General features: G+C 42.4%; 1 protein-coding gene across 10 annotated transcripts in view; it reads left to right on the forward strand.

Annotated features, from left to right (window-relative positions):
• LDB2 (LIM domain binding 2) overlaps positions 1–13908 on the forward strand; it is a 346005-nt gene that overhangs the window by 217572 nt on the left and 114525 nt on the right. The gene's annotated exons all lie outside the window — the stretch shown is intronic.

Below are 13908 nucleotides of genomic sequence, written 5' to 3' on the forward strand. Positions count from 1 at the left end.
CTACTTTAAGTTTCAAACGTGGTCTCATTTTAGTAACTAGACTACCTAACGCTGAGTAACAGCCAAAGCTTGAGCTTGACTTAGATCTCTCCTCGGCAGCTCAGAGCTCTTTCACACTGGAGGACTGCAGTGGGAAGGAAAGCAGTGTTCTTTCTACTCTTTTCTATTCACCTTCTGCTCCCCCACCCCACATGCAACTGCTGTTTTACTCTTTTTCCGGGTCTGAGGTGGGTGAGGTGGGAGTGCAAAGATAGTTCACACTTGGCTGAGTGGCTTCATGTTTTCTGGACCTGGCAAGTATTTAAAGGGGAGAGCCTGGGTAGGCCTAGTCAAATGAGGAAAGCACATTTGTTCTCTCACAGGGGCTTTGGAGGTCCCTGTGTGGTGTCCATCAGTCCCCTCTCTTGCAATTCCCTTCACCCAAGTTGATGCATCTGGTCCTCAGTCCTGGCATTGAGCCAGTGCCTCAGAGTGGCCTTATTGGACCTGCCCTCACTCTCTTTGCACATCTGGCTCACAGGAAGCAGGCAGATGGCACTTGCCCCCACAGCCTCCAGAATCCAGGCTCAGCCCAACCGAGCTTCCTGTCCTGGCTGGCGCCATGTAGACATTCAGCCTCGTCTGCCTCCTCTCAGGGCGCACAGCCCAATCCCTGATCCTCTCTAACGTTCTCAGGCGTGGGTCAGCCTCCAGTCCTCTGCATCTTCCAACTGCCAGAGATATACCTCAGAAATCTCCATATTCCTGAAGCTTCCCACTGGAGGCTAGGATTGCATGGTGGCAAGACCCATGCCCTGGAAAAAGGGGGAGGACTCCTATGAAGCCAGCAGTCCCCTCAAAAGAATCTCTTCATCACTTCCCGGTGTTCACAGTCATCGTCCCTCGCCCCTTTTTTATCCTCTTTGTTCTGGTAGCTCCATCATCTGCACACAGTGGCAGGCTGCCATCTCCCACCCACATTGTTCTGAGGTTTTTGCATTAGCCCCTTAGTTGCAATGGAAAAAAGAAGAGCCTATTCCAGTTCCCTGGATTATCTTAGGGCATTCTTTCAATGACGTCCTTCCCACTATTTTCACTTTCACTACCTAAAATAAGAAGGGTGTAGGACAGCAGATTGGGAGTCTCTGCAAAGCAGCCAGTCTGAAGTTTCTGGAATCATGCAGAAAGTGCAAGTTTGTGTCTATTCTGTCCCCATTATCACATAGGCCCTTGAAGGTTGGTGGAAAGGAGAAGAGAATTAAATGTGGGCTATTGTTTTATGCATTGTAGGACTGTCACCACAGGAATACAAACTTGAATGGCAGGGGTATTTAAAAAACACATCAATGAAAGTGATTAGGTACTGGGTGTTCTTTCTTGATTAAAAAAAAAGCAAACAAACTTCTTGGTAGCAGATGAAATGGGAGCTTAAGAACTCTTTTCTAGTTCAGATCAACAATGAGGGTCTTGGATTCCCATCCAGCTCTTTATTTTCCTGTTTCTTTCCCTTTGAAATGTCTCACCAACCCTGCAGTCCCACCCCTGTCCCAATTTAATGTTCTACATCTTTTCCAGTTCTTACTTTCTTTTCTCCTCTTTCATCAAAATGTAGTGTCGCTTTGCCCTTGGAACCCCTCCCTGCCTGCCAGGAGTGCTGGGAGGAAATTGTTAACAACTCATATCTATCTGTGCTAATTTGGTGGTCATTGCTTGGACTGTCTTTCCCAGGGTGATAGCTGTCACTCGGGGAAATTGTGTGGTCCTTAATGAAGGACTTTATTCCTTGGAACTGCCTGAGAATTGTCTCATATCAACCTGAGAGGTTTAGATCATATTTCAAGACAAAATAGGGTGATTGGTATTTCAGGACAAAATGGGGTCAATTTGAACACATCTAAGAGGACGTGATAATAAGAACTTTTTTCTGGCATGACTAGTTTCATTCTAAAGTATCTTAAATTACAAATACATATATCCCTTAGAAGCAGCTGTTTACTGACCAGCTACATCGTGGTAAATACCAGGGCTACAAAGGACTGCCATCTTGCCTTCAAGGGTCTTCATGGGAACATATACTGTGCTTCGAGATATAACAACTTCAAAAACTATATTCGGACATGTCATGAAGGTGGTGCAGAGGAGTGGAAATCAGCACTCTCTGACACCTAGGAGAGTGGTGAGGTGCTAGGCTGGGAAGTCAGACAGTGCTGTGCTGGGGACAGCTGTCAGCAGTTCGTGACAGCTGATTGTGACCCTCTCTTCCCAGCTCTGTCCTCAGTTGTCCAGTCATAGCTTGAAATCAGCCATTGTTGGAGTATTGACATCACAGACGTTGGTGAGCGCTACAAATCAGGGCTCTTTTGTTTCCAGTACGCTAGCTGTTACACATTTACCAGCCTACCTCCAAGGTCAGAATAATGCGTCCTTCTCTCATTTTGTCTTGTAATTAGAGCAAACCATTTAGCATCTCTGTGCCTCAGGAGAAGAATCACATGCTTTTAAGGGAAACTATGAGAACCCAAGAAAGCATACAAAAGGAAACTATTTGTGCTCCCTGGAAGAAGCAATTATTTTCTTTATTCTTTGACTCCAGGAAACAAATGCTTAGAGAAGCTCAATTTGTTTTCCCAGGGTCCCGTAAGTTGGTAGCAGAACTTGGGTGGAGAGGGTCCTCTTTTCTGTTGTGATAATGTTCCAAATCATCCCTTTATCCAAAGGAAATTATACAATAGCATAAAGTATAATTTTAAAATGTTCATCACTGTTGGTTATCATTGAATGATATAATTTTTTGTAGCACTTATTAATGCAGCGCACTGTGTGGAAGATGGTGGACTTTACACAAAGCAGGAATGGGAAGACAGGGAGTTTGGAAGTTTATGTCCTTATACTTATTTTTGAGCTACTGCCTGCTCTAAGCTTTGCTTGAGTTATTTTCATCTTTCATCAAATGATTACTGAGCATCTTTTGTGCTGGGTGTGGTTGGGGCAAAGATCAATAAGATACCAGTTTCCAGCCTGAAGTGTAATGTGTGCAGCGCCAAAGACCAATGTGTGCTTACGGAATGAATGGGCACTAGTGAGGAATGGCCTGAGATTGGTGGCAACCAAGTTATTCCAGGTTGAATGTAAACAGGAATCTATTTATAAAGGGAATTTGAATCGAGTCAATCTAGAGTTTTCTAGCAGCCATTACCTTCTCACCTTCTACCTGTGTCTTATAGAAAGGAGAAATAGGGTGGCTGGATGGCTCAGTTGGTTACAGCGTGAGCTCTTAACAACAAGGTTGCTGGTTGGATATTCACATGGGCCAGTGAACTGCGATCTCCACAACTAGATTGAAAATAATGGCTTGAGCTTAAGGCTGAGCCACCGGTGGGCGACCGGTTGGCTCAGTGGTTAGAATGCGGTGCTCATACCACCAAAGTCACCAGTTCAATTCCCACGTGGGCCGGTGAGAAACAATGGCTTGAGTTTGGAGCTGAGCCGCCGGTGGGCAGCCAGTAGGCTCAGTGGTTGGAGCGTGGTGCTCATAACACCAAGGTCACCAGTTCAATTCCCACATGGTCCAGTGAGATGTGCCCTCCACAACTAGATTGAAGACAACAACTTGACTTGGAGCTGAGGTGCACCCCCCACAACTAGATTGAAAATAACAACGACTTGATATCCCAGACACACACATTGTTCCCCAATATTCCTCAGTAATAATAATAATAATTTTAAAAAAGGAGAAATAAGTAAATGAAAGGCTGCGAGGCGACCAACAAGATTTTACTTGGCTCAAGAGTAGAATCTGTGGGAAAATCTTCCACGAATGTATGTTACCTGCCCCATTAACTAAAGTTCACAGAGAAGAAGATTCTATGAGGTCTTCTGTCAATGTCCTACCGAGTCTGACTTCTTACGAGCAGGAAACCCCTCTGGCTCTTTTTTTTTTTCTTTTAACAGGACTTTATTGGGGAACAGTGTGTACTTCCAGGACTTTTGTTGTTTTCCTTTCAATCTTAGCTGTGGAGGGCACAGCTCAGCTCCAGGTCCAGCTGCCATTGTTAGTTGTAGGGGGCACAGCCCACCATCCCTTGCGGGAGTCAAACCAGTAACCTTGTGGTTGAGAGCCCACGCTCCAACCGCCTGAGCCACCGGACTGGCCGTCATTCCTTCTTGACTCACATTCTGCTCTGGATCTGTGCTGCAGTGTGTGGTCTTCATTTCATTCAATCGTTTGTTCTTCAATCACTATGCATGCTAAGTCAGTGGTTTTCAACCTCGGGGAGCATTTTTTAAAATACTAATGCCTGCGCCCTAGTCCTTGAAACTGATGGAACGCATTTGGGCTGGAGCCAAGCCTCTTTAATGATAGTGATGATGATGACGATGATAAAAGTTATAGCAGCAATACTGAGAGCAGTTACAGCAGTTATTAGGTGTCGGGTACTGTTCTGTTTTGCATAAATTACTTTATTTAATTCTCACAACAACCTTATGAGGTAGGTAATTTTATCATCCCCATCAAAGATGAAGAAACGACAGCATGGACAGGTTAAGTGACTTGCCCAAGGTCCGTATCTAGTACGTGAAAGCTGACATTTACCCTATACAATCTGTTTCTTAACCACGGTGCTATGCAGTCTCCTCTGTAGAGCTTCCCAGATGTTCTGATGTATTTCTGAAGTTGAAAACTATTGTCATGGAGATAGTAACTGGCCTATGGTAGGCTGTTTGTCCAAAACTGTTTACTTCTTTCGTTCCTTGATTTCACTGTCTAGCAGTGAGGACAGATATGTTAAATATGCAAATGAGGGTACACACACACACCATGTACTATGTGATGTGTAATGTTCAAAGCACTGCGATGGGCATTGTGAGTGTTGGGACGTGGGGCAGAGTAATTCTTCCTGGGTGTTGGAAGGAATTTTGGAAATATTTGGCTTTAAAATCAGAAGTTTATTAACAAATCCTTAAGGGAATTAAATTAGAATTTCTGTGTACCTTTCTCTCGTGTGCAAGTATTCTCTATACTACTATGTAAGACAATTGCTGTCTTCCGGGTGCTTCTGGAAAGGAGTGAGCCTGTGACTGGATCCAGTTGGACCAAACTCCAACCGATTTGTGCAGTCTGTTTCTTAACCCCATCTGACACGTGTCTCCAGCCATTTCTAATCTCATTTGTGTCCTGCTCTGAGGATCACTGGTTATGAAGGGATCCTGAAGTAAGGAATTGAGGGCTTGTCTGTGTTATCTATCCTGAAATCTGTTTCTCTTGTTCTATCCAGTGATTTTAGGGAGGCAATGAAAAGTAGCAATTGATGCAGTAAGGGGATAGGTGTTGACATCTTGCTCATATTTATAAGGCCAGAACCTAGCAGTATGCGTAGCATCAAGGTACACAGTAAATGTTTGCTGAATAAATGAAAGATATATATATATATATATATATATATATATATATATATATATATATATAAATGAATGAAAAAAGGAAACTATGTTCCTTCCATATGGATACTTTTAATTCTCCTGGGTGCTGGTGGTGGTGGTGACAGTGGTGACACCCATGGACACGCTGATAGGCTTTATCTCCTTTAATTTTCTCAATATCCTGTGAGATCAGGTGGGCAGTTTTCTTTATCATCTTCAGCCCCATTGAGAAGGAAGGAATTTATGCTCCAATGCACTTAAAGCCCTCACCCAAGATCACTTAGTGGTCTGTGGGATCGTGGGCTCAGCCTTTCCAAATCGTGTGCTTTCTCTACAACTTTGGGAGGCATTGCCAATATCCAACTGCAAAATAAGGTTCTGCGTCAGAGAAACGGGAAAAATATGCACTTCTTTTCTCTCAACATGAAAGATGCCTACATAGCCGTATTCTCTTTAGGGCACTTTTATATCACGCCCCGTGTATTTGTTTCTCTGTGCACACATGTTGTAGTATGCATCTACCCACCAGATGCCAGTATCAACCCCGCCCATTCCCTCCTCCCCCCACCCCAGGTCGTGACAACCAAAAATGTCACCAGACATTGCTAATTGTACCCTGGAAAGCAAAATCGTCCCTTGTTGAGATCCACTGGTCTAACGATTTTGTCCAAACAGTAAATTTTCTATTAATTTAGTCCTGGTGGTATTATTTACTTTTTTTTTTTTTTTTTTTTTTTTTTTTTTAATGAGAACACTGAGCTACATGTCACTGAAAGTCCAGTAAGGATTACAAAACAAGAGGTTAGGAGTCAGAAAACAAAACTAGTTAAATATAATCACCAGAGTCACATGACTCGTAATCACAGTAAAATGATTCCATTTAGTGTTTTACATTGAACTTTGAACTTCGGTCCACTACTTTTCTCAGAAGGCTGATTACACTGGAGTTATTTGGGTTTTTCTCCCTTCAGAAGTGTTCATAACTCCCTCCCTCCTGCTTCCATGAAATTAAAATTAGCCAAATAAAGTAATTAAAAACAAATTAAAGTTAGAAAACTTTGGTCTTTGCCTCATGAGTAACATTTATTTTCTACCCGACAGATGAACATAGAAATTCAGGGAAAGTATGGAATTAAAGCCTAATAAAATGTTATATAAACTCTTAAGTCATGTTGGCTTAAGTGGTGAGATCATGCCAAGAAAGTTAATGGAGCTGGCTCCGAGGACGCCGAGCCAGTGATTTATCCACCTCTGTGCATTTCTAAGCAAAAACACATGTCTGCAGAATGAGCCTTTGCAAACCAAAGGCAGAAAGATCAAACCGCCAAGTTTATCTCAGACAGTTTCTATGCACACGATATTCATATTTAAAGGCAGTCTTGGTCTTTACACGCTTGAAGAAAGTACAGCAGAATCAAGAAATACGTAAGAATGTGTCTTTCTTGGGAGTGCATTTCCCAGGTGGTGCTTGTGTCCGTGGTTCATAGATGACCCCATCTTAAAATTCAGGACCATTTTGTGGGTCTGTTATTGAAATTACTGTTTTTATTCTCTCTCTCCCTCTCCCTGTCTTTGTCTCTCTTAGAATTAGTCTGGCATCGGTAATTAGGAGGCCGTCCAATATATTAGATAGATCAGCGGCTTTGACTTTCAGTTCCTACCACACCAACTTACTGGTTTTGTGACCTGGGGCGAACTACCTAACCCTCTGAGCCCTGTTAGTCTTATCTATAAATGGAACTAACCCATTACTCAGGGAAGTTGGGAGATTTAAGGAGACGGAGAATGGATTGCTCCTAGTGCAATGCTCACTACGTGGATAAATGCTTAAAAGGTGTTTATTCCTCTTTTCTTAATACCAAGGTCATGATCTGACCACCCAGTGAGCCAGATGTGGCCTCAAAGTGCTTTCAGACATTCTGAATTAATTGTCAATATTTGAGAATTAGAGATTTCGAGTAAAAATCTAAATTGTAGGCTTTTAGGAAAACATGTAAGATCTGGCAGCACTGGGTCCGTGTACATGGCACACCTTCTTTTCAGTGTCCTAGTCACCGTGGCCCTCTGATGTCTTGCACCTGGCCTGCTTACACATTTATGTCATGTGCCTGATATGTTTAGGACTTCAGGTTTGAGCCACAGTGCACGTAAACAATTATGGAAACTCGGGTACATGAGGGGACTCAAGGATGCAGAGACCTCCCGTCATAGACCCTGCCTCCAAGGCATTCACCATCTTATTAAGGGCTTCTTGTAAGTGATGATTTCAATTTAGCGGGAATTTATTGAATTCCTAGTGAGGACCTGGCACTGAGGATACAAAACTTAATAAGCATAGGCCCTTGCCCAAGAGGAACTTGCATTACCGACCTCTTCCATCCTGTCAATTGGATTGGAGTTTCTGATTTCCAGTTCCAACCTGGTTGAAACTCCTAACCTCATTAACTTTTTATATTCTGCTCATGACATCAGGTTGAGCCCCAATGTTTGTCTTGTTTTTTGTTTTTTAATATGTTGATATCATGAAGCCATTGGAGTGACTGACTTATTTTGTGGATAAATTGAGTCTTCCTAAAATTTGGGAGAACAGAAAACACCAATGGAAATCATTTTTCCTTTTTCTTTCCTATAGAGACAAGGTTTTTAAAACATCTGGCTTTTCAACTCCTAGTTTAGTGCCTGGCAAATAGTGGGAACGAAGTAATGTTTGTTCTCTGAAATAAATGGATGAATGGATGAAACATAGAACGGATGGATGAAATGTCAACATCAATGCACCCCTCCCTGCACATCCATTTATTTATTTAATCAGCAGATATATACAGAGCTGGGAAAGAGCATTCCAGACAAAGGGGACAGTGAGTCCAAAAGCCCTGAGATGGGCATAAGCTGGATAAGTTCCAAGACACAGAAGAAAGGCCAGGGTGGTTGGGGGAGAGGGGGAGAAAAGTGGTCAGAAATGACAACAGTGGCTTATGCAGGGCCTATAAGCCTGGTGGCAGACTGTATTTTCTAAGTGTGGTGGAAACGAGAACCTTGACACATACATAAGAATGTGTCAACTCATTGTTCACTGTGTACAGAATTGGTTACAAGAAGGCACGGGTGAAGCCAGAGGACCAATTAGGTAGCGACCTGCTTAGAGCGAGTGAGAGGTGATGGGTTACGGTACATAGGGTGACAGTGGCCGTGGTGGGAGCAGATTCGGCACCGATTTAAAAGACTGACCATCTATTTGCACCATGACTGACACTATCTAACTAATATATAATACCAACTACCTGCCTAATTTTAAATGTCCTAGTAACTACATTCCAGGAACCACATTTTCTAGTAGTAACATTTTGGGTTTAAGTATTGGGGAAAAAGTTCTCAAATTCATTGATATTTGCTGATAATATTTCTTTATATTGTCCGCTTTGTTACCTTCATTTTTTTTTATACAGCACCTTTGTTTCGTTCTGCTGTATAACTTGCAATCTACATTCCTCCTGAAAGTTGTGATATTCCTTCTTTTAATCTCTTTTTTCTTAAGTTTTCCAGTTGTAGAACTGGCTTGTGATTCATTCTTCGATTTCGCATCAGTACTATTCTTTTACATTTTAAAATCTGTCTATCCTCACTTGTTTTAACTAGAAACTAATCTGATCATTTGTAATTAGAACAATTATTTTAATTCAGCTTCCAATTATGATTTATGTAGCTATCCCTGTAACTTGTGCTGCCTGCATAAAATATTTAAATAAACACATGGTTATATGGTGCAAAGCAAAAATTATTCATGCCGAACCAATCTGTTGATAGGGACTAACACACACTGCCCAATATATTTATGTGTAATAGTAGAAATGATGCACATATCCAACTCTCTTCACTGCAAAACGACAATGTTATCTTTTGTGGTGCAATAGTTAAATGGAAATCCTACCAACATCATAAATGTGATTGACAGAAAAGTATTTTGCACTGCTTCATTTGCACTGCTTCCATTTTTAAATTTAACTTCACATAAGTTAAAATTAAATGAAATTAAGAATTCAGTTCCTTAGTCTCACTAGTCACATGTCAAGTGCTCAGTAGCCACTTGTGGCTGGTGGCTGCCATATTGGACAGTGTGGCTCCATTGAAAGTCTAAGCTGAGGCTCCCTGGCCTTACCCTGCCTGGCCCGTTTCTCACTAAGCAGAGGAGGGTTTAGCTCTAAAGGCCATGCTCTCCTGCTTGCTCCCTGTGCTCCCATCTTGTGGTATAAAAACTGACAAATCAGGGCATGCTACGGCATTTAGTTAACAAACAACGCAACATGAAACCAAACCCTTAGGAGCCAGATTACTTTTTTAAAAGACATTTTCTCACAGAACAATGAGCATTTTCTTTAAAAGAAAGAAATGATCCATGTGACATAGAAAAATTGACTCATGCACACAAACATGATTTTTTTTTTTAACCTGTTACATTTTAAATATACATGGCCATGAACCCAGCAGCAAAGAGTATGCCAGGACTGGCTACTGGCCACTGTGGCTGGTGTCCGCGTGATGGCATTAAGGACGTGCTGCCACAAGCTGGCTGAATATGTGGATTTTTGTTAAGTGCCAAATTTGGGGCTGTTCGACAGCTGTCGTACTCCATCAAACAAATAATGCCAATAAATGCCATCGGTAGTCAGGAGACTGTGACAGCTATGAAGTCTGTTGAGCAAATGATGCTCATTTTCAAATTTGTGTGACTGTGGATTGATACTTATTCATGTGTTTCAGTGTGGAGTCATTGCGGCCACCCCCCCCCACACACACACACACACAGAGTCTTGCACTCGTCTCCATCCAGGAGCATTTTCGTTCTCCACAAGCACAATCCTGCTTAAACTTTGATCCCACCATAGCCCCCTCCTCCCCCAACAGGTCTCTAGACCTGCCATCTATGTGCCGTGTGTTTGGGTAGGCGCTTTGAAGCCAAAACAGACCCCTTAATGTCTGTGAGAATTGGGATTTCAAGAAGGATCAACTTTGACTTCCCGCTGCTGATGCAAGACCCTGTTTGCCCCCCTGTCCCCCATGGCTGGTGTCGCAAATATTAATGCCACGCTTCCACATGCTGAGCTCAGAATGGCCCCTTTTAATTAAAATATGGACCTATTTTTTCAAATGCATTTTCACATTTCTGCATGGGGAGAAGGGCTTCTCCTGCTGAGTGCAATTTCAGATTGGGCAAAATAGGTGCAGATTTCATGCGAATCTCTTTGAAGTTTCAGAACGTCCTTAAACCCTAGGATGATTTTTTGCTGCTTTTATATTCTCAATGGTTTCCTGGACATTAGGAAAGAGCTTTCATGTATTCACATCTTTGGGATTCTGAAACATTATTGGATAAATATTAAAGAGAACCAAATTGAATCAGAGTTAAAGTGAATCAAATAGGCCCTAAATAAAATTTAAAAAGCAACACTTAAAATATATTGTTATTAGTCAAGACGCTGGGGGAAGTTATAGACTGAATGTGAGTCTCATACCAATGAATAAAGTGTTTCTTATGGGGAAAAAAAATACCCTCTACTTGTACATATTAATGTGTCCACAGGGAAATAAAGCTCAGACTTTATATCTTTAGATGGCTAGAAGCAGATACCAGGAAAGGAACTTTCTCTGGGCTAAATTTCCTTAACTTTCTGGGTAGATCATGGCTTCCTTTGGGTTGCATAACACACTTTTAGGCCTCATTTTTGGCATTTATGTCGTACTTTATTGGCATTTGTGTCATATTTTATATTGCTTTTCATGCACACACCTGTCTCTCCCACTAGATTATTAAACTTCATGAGGACGGGGTGATATGGGATGTTAATATCTCCCAGGGACTCTCAATCCATCTCCCTCTAAAGTCTTAATTGTTTTGTCCCTTGACTTACAGTAAATTTCTTGGGCTTTGGATGGGGTAGATCAGCTTACGATGAATGACCTATTCTGCAAGGAAATGCATAAAAAGGGGGTTTGGAGAGAAGAAATCATGTTGATAACCAACTCTTATCTTCTTGTTTTCCCTAATGTAAGAGTCTCAGGGAGATTCCTGGGTTCGTGTTCTATCTGTTGTCCACAGTTTCCTTATATTGGTCCATATTCTCACACTCAAATGCTTGTCTCTGTGAAGTTCAGAAAAGGGCTCTGAATTTCTTCTCTTCTCATCAACTCGTTACCCCAGTAAAATAAACCTTAGGTGTGAGGTGTGATCAAACAATATGGTTAATGTTTAAATTAAAAAAAATTATTACAGTAAAAGACACATTGCCATGAATACCCCTCATAGTAATTCCCCTCACTTTGAACACTCTTATCTCATCGTTCTTGCCACTTTCTGAAGCAGTTCTGGAAGTCCTCTTTCGGGAGTATCTTTAGTTGTGCTGTCCTGACTGCCCAATGTCCTGAATTGATTCAAAACATTTACCTTTCATGGTCATTTTGATTTTGAAGAGCCAGAAGTAGTACTGTGCCAGATACGGTAAATAAGGTGGGTGAGGGCACACTTCAATGTCTTTATTTGACAGAAATTGCCGTACCAAAAGTGATGTGTGACATGAAACCGTTCTTTTGTGATCATAAAATACAGTGAATGCTGCTGCCATCCGATGTAAAGGCAGGGATCTTCAATATGGGAAGTGGTACATCGAACCTTAGTAGCAGTGTGTGACAAGTTTCAACCTGTTCAGTGCAGTCAGTCAGGTGTGAGCTACGGTTGAGAGAAGGTGTGTTTTAAAGTGTGCCTTAAATCATCCTCCATCATGACAATGCTCCGTGTCACACATTGATTCTGGTACAGCAATTTCTGTCAAATAAAAACATTACGATGTATCTTCATCCACCTTATTCACTGAATCTGGCACTGTGTGACTTCTGCTCTTCCCCAAAGTCAAAATGACTCAGGACATCAAAGTAGCCACGACAGCACAACTAAAGACACTCATGAAAGAGGACTTCCAGAACTGCCTCAGAAAGTGGCAAGAATGATGGGATAAGTGTGTTTGAAGCGAGGGGAGTATTTTGAGGTGGATTAATGGCAATGTGTCTTTTACTGTAATAATTCTTTTTTTATTGGAACATTCACTGTGTTGTTTGATAGTACCTCATGCAGTCATCTCTAGGCTCATTGATAACAGTGGCCAGATGTGAGAAGGAGCAGTCATGGCATGTTTCACAGACTTCTCAGTTGTGGCTGACCGGATGTGTTATGAAGTTGTCTTGCTCCTCCCATGACTTAGCCACTGAAATGGGCCCAAGTCCCCTGATGTCCATTAACAATTGTTACCTTGACTTAATTTAGTTGTTTGTTTTCCTAAGAAGTTTGCACTCGATTTACAAAATCTAGAGTCTGTTTTCTCTGAATCGCTTTTTTTCTTATCCTCAGCTGCTCAGCTAGGTTTAGCCATCCTGTTCTCCTGGTTTTAAGCACTTTGAGAAGAATGGGGTTAGATCTTTGCGAGGGTACCAAGGTTTCAAAGACAGATGAAGTCTTTTTGTGGATCCTCCTCTGTTTGGAACATTAACACTTTACTTTTGCTGTTTCATATTCTCAGAACTTTGTTTACGGGAAATAATTGCCAGTTTTTGTTTTGTTTTGTTTTTTAACCACCAAACACCAGTTGTCAGCACACGATGACTGCACATTTAAGTCTCATCACAGTTTGCCTTCTGTGCCCCACCTGTGTGTACCTGCTCGTGGATGTTTGGTGGTGGGGGGAGCGGGCACTCAGGAACCACCAGCAGAACCCTAAAATGAAAAAGCCGGTGGGAGTCAGGAACCGTGACGCGGCCCCTGGTCTGACTGCGTTTTCACGAGGCAGGGCAGCTGGAAGACGCGGAGCTTTCCAGTCCGCCGCGGGGCCCCGGTGACAACTTGCTCAAGCTGTGTTTCACAGCCACTCACAACGGTTAACTCCAAGCACATTTTCACACTGCTTGGCTCAAGCTCCTGGCAGCATTCCGAAACACTCGGAGGAAATAATTCCACAAAGTGGCATAAATTAATGTGACTAATTAACATGATGTTAATTATTTGTAAATTGTATGTTTGGATACACATTACTTGAGAGGCATATGTTACATTCAATGTTTACTGAAACAAGTGACTGCTAATAGCTCCTCCTGAGTGTTCCCCTCACAACAGGCAGCAAATGGAGGCTTGTCTAAAAATAAAAATTGTGTCCTCGGGGAGCTGTGTGAATGACTGAATATAATCCAGTGCCACCGTAGTAGCCCCATTCCCTTGAAAAGTGGGAGTTCCTGAGGCTTCCTGCTTCACACCTGCTCTATTTTGAATGTGGCTTTATTAAAGCTGTTTCTCCTTTTCTGAAGCCCGCAGGCAGGCAGAGGTTTGGGGACATGCGGAAGTGGTACCCGAGGTCTGGCTGGGATGACACAGCATCATGGTGTCTCCTTCCGGGTCTGTGTCTGTGCAGGCCGGCCCCACCCTTATCCCCCCAGGATGGGTGGAGGCTCCTTGAGGACCAGGGTGGGGTA

The sequence above is a fragment of the Rhinolophus ferrumequinum genome, chromosome 5 (assembly GCF_004115265.2).
Source record: "Rhinolophus ferrumequinum isolate MPI-CBG mRhiFer1 chromosome 5, mRhiFer1_v1.p, whole genome shotgun sequence".
Lineage (NCBI taxonomy): Eukaryota > Metazoa > Chordata > Mammalia > Chiroptera > Rhinolophidae > Rhinolophus > Rhinolophus ferrumequinum.